Here is a 7,628-nt window from a genome sequence, read left to right on the forward strand (position 1 = left end):
CAAATTTTTCTCAACTATTTGTGTTAATAACCGTTTTACCACATGTTTGGAAAGTGAACAAAATAACTATGGAAATCGCTTTTTAATAGCTAAACATCGTAAAAACTGACTCAAACCAACAAGTTGTACTCATGCTTAGAAAATTTTGAGAAAATTTGAATTAAAAATTCAACAACATAATTGATTCTCCAAATGAATGCTAATGAATGCTCACCACCCCTAACAAAAAACCAGACAGTGTCCTTAATGTCAAAATGAATACTCAATGAAAATGATAGGGTAATAGAACACCTGGATGATCATAAGTTCCGTGAGGTGAGAGTGGAAATAACATGATAACAATACCCCAAAACAAACACAAGACAAAAATGATGAAAAACACACAAAAATAAAAACAATGGAAGAAGAAACAAACAATTTAGAATTCAGAGTGTATAAATTGGGCCCTTAAAAAGATCCTCTTCAATGTGACTCACACTCTCAATGTAATACTTCAATCTTTGGCCATTAACTCTAAAATTTCTCCCATCTGTTGGGTCCTCGACTTCAATGGAAATGTTGGGGAATACTTGTTTCACAACAAATGGACCAGTCCTTTGCAATCTCAATTTACTGGGGTGCAAGTGTAAACGAGAATCATACAGATGCACTTTCTGATTTAGCTCAAAGTGTTTTCGTAGGTTCTGTTTATCGTGAGTGACTTTCAACTTCGCTTTATAGATCCTGGAATTATTACGTGCATCGTTTCTTAACTTTGAATTTCAGGCAATTGGAGTTTGCGATTGATACCTGCGACATTAAGATCAAAGTTGAGGGCCTTGATAGCCCAATAATCTGTATGCCCATGCTCGACAGGTAAATGACATACTTTTCCAAAGACAAGCAGATAAGGAGACATCCCAAGAGGGGATTTGAAAGTAGTGCGGGATGCCCAAAGAGCGTTTATAAGATGTGTAGACCAATCTTTGCAGTCTAGATTTACCGTCGTTTCCATAATGTGTTCTATCTTCCTATTGCCTAACTCAGCTTGCCATTAGTTTGTGGATGATAGGCATTTGCAACCTTATGAAGTACATCGTACTTATGCATAAAAGCCTCAAAAGATCTGTTGTAAAAGTGCGTGCCTTGATCACTAATGATAGCACTATGAGTAGCTAACCTTGATAACACATTTTCTTTAAAAAAATTTACAACTGTAGCGTTGTGACTGATTCGACAGGGTACTTCCTAGACCCATTTTTAAACATAATCCACAGCTAGAAGAATGTAAAGGTAGCCAAAAGAAGGTGGAAACGGTCCCATAAAGTCTATCTTCCAACAATCAAATATTTCGATAATAAGAATTGGGTTCAAGGGCATCCTGTGCCGATGGGACAAGAAACCTAACTTTTTTCACCTTATACAAGAGCGACAAAAATCTTTGGTTTCTTTAAACAAAGTGGGACAATGGAGACCGCAATGTAAGATTTTTACAGCGATTGTCTTCACAGAGAAGTGACCACCACACACATCATTGTAGCCAAAAATGAGCACACTAGACACCTCATAATTGTGTATGCATCTTTGCATGATTTGATTGAGGCAATACTTGAATAAGTATGGCTCATCCAAAAAGAAGTTGCGCAACTCGACCAAAAATTTGTGTTTGTCTTGTGAACTCCACTCATAAGGAAGTTCATTGTTACTAAGTAGTTAACAATGTGTGCATACCACGGTAACTTAGTAACAAAAAGAAATTGTTCATCGGGGAAATCATCATGAATAGGTGGACCATGAACAAGATCACCGAATTCAAGTCGGGATAAGTGTTCCGCAACGACATTTTCAACAACTTTCTTGTCTTTGGTCGTTATATCAAATTCTTGGAAAAGAAGGATCCATTGTATTAATCTCGCCTTAGGACCCTTTATGGAAAGGAGGTACTTAAGGGTGGAGTAATCTGTGAAGATTTTAATAGAGGACCCAATCAGATAAGCTTGGAATTGTTCAAGAGGAAAGACCATTGCAAACAACTTTTTTTCAGTAGTGGAATAGTTTATTTGAGAACTATTGAAAGTTTGACTTGCATAATAAACAACAATGGGTTTCCCCTCCCTTCGTTATCCAACCACAGCTCCCACAACAATGTTGCTGGCATCAGACATGATTTCGAAAGGAAGACTTCAATCGGGTGGCTGAATGTTGGGAACAAAAGTGAGTGAGGTCACAAGTGTTCAGAACGAATCGTCACAATTTGGTGTCCACTCAAAGACGACATCCTTGGATAGGAGGTTACATAATGGATGGGAGATCATTGAAAAGTTTTGTATGAACCTCCGATAGAAACCAACATGAGCTAATGTCTTTGACTGTCATAGGGGTAGGCAATTTTTACATGAGGTCAATATTTGATTGATCAACCTCAATCCTCTTTAAGAAACAATGTGGTCTAAGACTATGCCCGAAGATACCATGAAATGGCCCTTCTCCCAATTAAGCACAAGACCTTTCCCAATGCATCATTTTAAAATGACTTCAAGGTTAAGAAGGCAAGTATCAAAAGAGTTTCCAAAGACAGTTAAGCCAATCATGAATACTTCCATAGATTTTTCAAACATGTCACTGAAGATACTCGTCATGCATCTTAGGAAAGTAGCTGGTGCATTACACAACAAAAATGGCGTATGCTGAAAAGCATAAGTGCCAAAAGGACAAGTGAAAGTGATCATATGTTGGTACTCTAATGTGATCTCAATTTGATAGTAGTCTGAATAGCCATCAAGATAGCAATAGAAGGGATGACCAACTACACGCTCCAGGATTTGGTGAATGAATGAGAGCGAAAAATGATCTTTGGGGGAGGCGGCATTGAATTTTCTATAATCAATGTACATGCGCTGTCTCGTCATATTTTTTGTGGGGACAAGGGCCCCTTTTTCATTTTTTACCACAGTTACGCCCGATTTCTTGGGTACTACTTGAGTCGGACAAACCCATTTGCTGCCAGCCACTAGATTGATGATGCCACCATATTGCAATTTTAGCACTTCATTTTTCACGATTTCATTCATGTTGGGATTTAGTCGCCTTTGAGGATCCCTTCAATGGATAACATCGTCCTCCAGATTGATTAGATGGGAGCAAATTAAGGGGCTAATACCTTTGATATCAGCAAGCATCCAACCTATCATAAATTTATGCGTTCGTAGTAGCTCGAGTAACTGCTATTCTTGAGAATTTTGAAGGTTGGGCGAGATGATAATTTGATAGGTTTCACCATCTCCTAGGAAGCCATGTTTGACACCCTTAGGTAGTTGGGTCAATTGAAAGTTGAGAATTTTTCAATCTAAACGAGAGCATCCTCAACAATACCCCTAGGCTTTTTGATGGAGCACTTAGCAAGCTGTAGCACAATAGATGTTGGCTTCATTTCTCCAAGACTGAGTTGAGAGTAAACAGAATAAGACATGAGATTTACACTTGCGCCTAGGTCGAGTAAAGCTTGGCTAACTTCATGAGTCCCATTTTGGCAGGAAATGGTGGGACAACTGGGATCTTTGTATTTTGGCGGTGTTTTTTGTTCAATACCCGCACTCACTTGTCAAATCAAGAAACCAGTCTTCTTGACACGATGCTTCCTTTTTGCAGTGCATAGATCCTTGATGATTGTTTCATAAGCCGACACTTGTTTTATGATGTGAAGAAAAGGAAGATTAATCTTCACTTGTGTCAAATGCTCAAGGACTGCTTGGTTATCAGGAATTTTCCCAATAGGTCTCAAAGCCTGGGGAAATGGAATTTTTGCATAAGCATTGGGTGATGCACTCGCAGGAATATCATTTGGAGTGCTTCAAGTAGTGGTTTTTACAGATTGATCTTCTACAATTTTACCACTTCTAGTCGTGATGGCATTAACCTCATTAATGTTTTGATCATTGGAATTGGAGGTTGGTCATATGTTGCCCTTGTGCATTCAATAGAGACTGCGAAGGAATTTTTCCTTTTTCAGAAATAGCCAAGTATCCAATCAGTTTTGAAAATTGAGTTTTCATTTCATTGATTTCTTCCATCATTTGGTGATTTAGTTTGGTTTGTTCCTCTATGAATTCATTAAGGGTATTCTCAAGAGAATTCCTTTATGGATGAGCATTGTTTTGAGGCATAGAATATGCCTTTGGTGTTTGAGCTGTATGCTTGTTTCTCCATTGGCTTCTTGACGATTGAGCTTGATTGGAATCTCTCCAACCAAAATTTGGGTAGTTTCTCCAAACAGAGTTGTACGTATGGGAGAATGGCTTGTTATATGCCTCTAAAAAATTGCATTGCTCCTCATAAACACCCCTTATTTCATTTAAAGCTAAGCAGTCCTTAGCTAAATGATCTGTCCCTTCACAAACAAAACAAGGTTCTTATGGTTCCGCTTGACCAATCATGTGTGGATTTTGGCCTTAACACTATCATCTTCTCTAAATGGATAAATCCTAGTTGGTTTATGTCGTTTGGTGCTAGCAGTAGCATTTTGATTAGCCCAGGTGTGAGGTTTTTGTTGGAGTTTCTTCCAAATATTCAAGAGCATCATCTGGCTCTTTTACGAGGAATTCACCATTGCCTAGCATTTCTAAAAATTGGCGTTCTTGACTTGTGAGGCCCTTATAGAAGTAACTGACCAAATGCCAGTTCTCATAGCCATGGTGAAGGCACTGATTTAACAGATCTTTGAATCTTTCCCACACTTGATAGAACATTTCATTATCTTTTTGGGAAAATGTAGAAATCTGTCGTTTTAGACTGTTGGTCTTATGGCTAGGGAAGTATTTCAACAAGAAATATTTGTCATTTCTTCCCATGCTCCAATAGACCTAGATCTCAAAGAGTATAACTAGCTTTTGTCTTTGTCCTTCAAGGAGAAGGGGAAGAACTTTATTCGCATAGAATCAGCATTTTGAGCTCGGTTATAGAATATGGCTACTACCTCCTTAAATTCTCTAATATGCACGTGTGGGCTTTCGCTTTCCATTCCATGAAATGTGGGAAAGAGTTAAATCATGCCAGGTTTAAAGTCTAATGCAGGCATATTAGGAGGGAATATAATCCATGAAGGTGTGGAAGTGCGAGTAAGAATGAGGTAGTCATTGAGAGTTCTTGGTTGGATTTCATCATTGTGAGCCATTGTTAATGGATTATTCCAACTAAGGTGTATGGAGAAGCAGGAATGATGGAAGAAATTCCGAAAGGAATAGTGGATGAATTGGATGAAGTTTCGTGATGGTTCATCCACTCTCGGTAATGAGAATTAAATTTATTTTATTTTATTGTATGATTTTTTTTTTTTTTTTTGATTTTTTAAAAAAAAAAATTAAGGTAGATTTGGAGGTTTTGGGGTGATCTCCAACGCCTTACTAGAACTCCCAAAGGTTACTGGGTAAGTATGGAGGATCACAAGTTAAACCTTTTCGACCAAATAACCTTTAAGCAGAGTAAGATTACTTATTTTGACAGAACAAGCTTGATTTTCTTATGGTAATAAGTTCAAAAATGTAATAGTGTAAAGGTATACAGACGAAATATTTCTAGGCCGATTGAGAAGGTTGCCAAGGTACCGACTTAGAACCACATTTGCCTGAGACAAAACTCCCCAAGGTTCCCAGGTAAGTGTGGAGGGTAACTCTATCACAAATTTTATTTAACAACCAATCTTTCTAGACAAAAATATATCAATTTTTACTATTTGTAATATTACACAATTGTTCCCAATACTAAACATTTTATGATTGAAAGGTTATGAACAATTTTATGCTCTTTTTTTTTTCTTTCAAGGAAGACCTAAATTTTTAAGGAAAGCATAGGCAAAGAGGAAAAAACGTCTAAGAAAATTTAATGCAACAAAATAATCAACACAAAAATAAAGTAAAGAGATGAATCCAACTATTTAACAATTATTTATCAACGAAAATGTAATATTTTTTTTCAAATATTTACTAAACTAAGAAAATAAAAAAGATTAAGAAAAGGAAAATAAAATTAGAATTAATTAAAAAGAAAGTAAAGTTAAGTATATATATGTATACATATAAGTTTTTATTTTAATTTTTTTTATGTTAAGTATATATATATAAGCTTTTTTTTTACATATACTTTTTTTTTTACCGAATTTAAAAAAAATTAAACTATTTTACTAAAACCTTTTTTTTTCAACAATAATCCAATTAAATAAAAATTAGCAAATATAAAATAAAAAATAAAATAAAATAATACAACACACAAAAGAGAAAGAACACTATGCTAACACAACATTAATATAAACAAAATACAAATAAAGTTACTAACATCTTGGTAAAATTTCCACTAAAGTCTTGAAAAACTACCTCTCCGGCAACGGTGCCAAAATTTTGATTAACTCCCAAAACATAAATTCACTAAACGCTGGTTGTAGTAAAGATGGGGCGGTCGATTCTACAAGGAGGAAAAAATTAGTGAAAAATAATAAAAGGGAAATTGATTTATGATGTTTGGTTTGAGAATTTGATAGTAAAATAAAGCAAATAAAAATAAAATGTAATCAAAGATCAGAGAATAGAAAGGTATCAAGGCACAACCATATGCATTGTTTAATTATTTAGATCTTTGATTCATAACATTTACACAAACAAATAGTTCACATCACAACTAGTAATTTGGAAGATTTAATATTAATGCGCATGCATATTTCACAAAAATATATTTGAGCAAACATGTTTTTACTTTTGAAGAAAAATGTTATTCTTATGAAAAATCTAAGAACGGAACTATACCATTAGGCCATAGTGCAATAAGAGATTGAGCATAAAACTAAGCATCAATATTACTCATACTAACTTTAAATACATGGAAAAATCATTAATAATTCTATATATAATATTACTAGCAATAAATAAAGATGAAGAAGATGATAGAAGAACATAAATTACTCAAATGTATAAACTTTAAATACACATATATTGAATAAAAATCAGAAATAACATCATTTTGCATATTGGATCATCCCTAGCCTCCAATGAAGATTAGACCATTATGCACACCATTCTCACAAAATTCTATAAAGAAATAGGAGAAGAAAAGTGAGTGGAAATTTTGCTATAGTTTTTCTACTCTAAAAATTACATACCAAATAGATAAAAAGACTCTTATCAATAGACCCTAAATTTTACTAAAAAGATAAATAACGAAGATTTTGGGGTTTCCAAATAAGTATAATATCAATAATAAAATTTGATTATTTAAGATCGAATTATATTAATATTATTATTTATAGTATTACCATGGATATTTTTGGTCTTATTAATTTGCATGAAGTTGGAGTGTGTAGATAGAATGCGACTGATGGAAATGGTGACTGGAGGGTTCCAAATGGCAAATAATGTCATGATTTTTCACCATGGACTGGCGCAGTCAATCAAAAAACGCCATTTGGTGCATGGCAGGAATCTGGCAACGGGAGAGGACAGGAAGACTGTGTCATGGAGCAGGCGGGTCGGGCTGGTGGGAATAAGGGTAGTTGGATGTGTGGCGAGCTGGCAGGCCTCTTGGCGCGTGGAGGTTGGCTGGCGAGGTGGGCCAGATCTACTGGGCTGGGTTCCTTCTTTTCATAAATGTCGAAAATCTTCTTTCTT

At 35.4% G+C, this 7,628-nt stretch overlaps 1 non-coding gene across 1 annotated transcript; it reads left to right on the plus strand.

Moving 5' to 3' along the window:
* Positions 1–4,662: 4,662 nt before the first annotated feature.
* Positions 4,663–4,769, plus strand: LOC133827863 (small nucleolar RNA R71). The gene has a single exon (XR_009890512.1). It is a non-coding gene; the product is annotated as a small nucleolar RNA R71 (small nucleolar RNA).
* Positions 4,770–7,628: the final 2,859 nt, after the last annotated feature.

The sequence above is a fragment of the Humulus lupulus genome, chromosome 3 (genome assembly GCF_963169125.1).
Source record: "Humulus lupulus chromosome 3, drHumLupu1.1, whole genome shotgun sequence".
NCBI classification, from domain to species: Eukaryota; Viridiplantae; Streptophyta; class Magnoliopsida; order Rosales; family Cannabaceae; genus Humulus; species Humulus lupulus.